Here is a 1,311-nt window from a genome sequence, read left to right on the forward strand (position 1 = left end):
GGGATCAGGGGAAATCTGTTGAGATGGACAAGAAAGGTCAAAGCCATCAGGTGCCCAATTTAGAAACGAGTGAAAGATAAAGGTATGCAACTATGTTTTCTCTGTATGATTACGGTATCCATGTCATGAATGAAGGGGCAATATTAATTGGTGGGTATAACTCTTATTTGTTAGCCTTTTTGCTATGATTCTTGCTATGCTTAACAATAATTCGGTTTTAACTCAAACACGAGATCTAATTTCACCATAATATTGTGCTTTGCAACAAAACTGTTACAAGTTCAGTTATTACACTGCAAAAAATGAATAAATAAATAAAAATTGGGGGGGGGGGGGGGGGGGGGGGGGGGGGTGCTCGAAGGGGGTCTCGCCCAGGGTGTAATTCAATGTAGAACCGCCACTGTGGTTAAGTGTTGCGCTGTGGTTGGTAGGGTGTTGCTATGGGGTTGTTATGATGTTCTGAGAGGTATTAAGTGTTGCATTGTGGTTGGTAGGGTGTTCCGGGCGTTGCTATGGTGTTGTTTATGGTTAAGTGTTGCGCTGTGGTTGGTAGGGTGTTGCTATGGGGTTGTTAAGGTGTTCTGAGTGGTAAAGAGTGTTGCACTGCGGCTGCCGGGTTTCTAGCAGCTGAAAATGGTGCGTCTGATCATTTAAAGTACCAGCAGACTCTCCTCATCACCACAGATGATCTGAGGAAGCACAGTGATGCGTGACTAACAGCAGTAATAACACAGAATGTGTGTGTGTGTGAGTCTGATGTCCAGACAGTGACCCGCGCGAGTGTGTGTGAAGCGTGTGAATGTCTCAGTCAGTCCCAACACTGAACCCTTCAGTCTCCCGCTGCGTCACGTATGTCACCATGGAAACACACGTCACACATCATGTGTCACCAAAAGTGTGGCGGAGCCTAACTCAGTCTTGAACAATGTGTGTGTGTGTGTGTGTGTGTGTACAATAGAGCTCATTCTCTAGCCGCTCAACATCTGCCCAATCCACAAAAACACTCAGTCCGAATGTGGGACGAGCCGCTCCAGCGCTTCACCCCGTCCTACAGAAATGCTCAATATATATATTGCATGAATAAAATGAAAGAGGACTTATTAAGCCCTTGATGAATAAAATTAAAGAGGACCTATTACGCCATTGATAAAGTCTTGATGATGTTTCAGGCTCTACTAGAACAGGTTTTCCTGCTTGAATGTTGATTATTTTCCTCATATTCTCCATTGTTGCGGCTCCTCTCTTCCCAGTCTGTCAGTAACGCTCTGTTTACTTCCGGTCTCTATGAAGCCCCTCCTCCTGAAAAGCACA

General features: G+C 45.1%; 1 protein-coding gene and 1 long non-coding RNA gene across 2 annotated transcripts in view; one reads left to right on the forward strand and one right to left on the reverse strand.

The window, feature by feature from the left end:
- mgat3b (beta-1,4-mannosyl-glycoprotein 4-beta-N-acetylglucosaminyltransferase b) overlaps positions 1 to 1,311 on the reverse strand; it is a 53,254-nt gene that overhangs the window by 38,447 nt on the left and 13,496 nt on the right. The window lies entirely within an intron of this gene.
- The window catches only part of LOC309474023, a 44,619-nt gene that overhangs the window by 27,489 nt on the left and 15,819 nt on the right, over positions 1 to 1,311 (forward strand). The gene's annotated exons all lie outside the window — the stretch shown is intronic.

The sequence above is a fragment of the Leuciscus leuciscus genome, assembly GCF_965113295.1.
Source record: "Leuciscus leuciscus genome assembly, chromosome: 14".
NCBI lineage: Eukaryota > Metazoa > Chordata > Actinopteri > Cypriniformes > Leuciscidae > Leuciscus > Leuciscus leuciscus.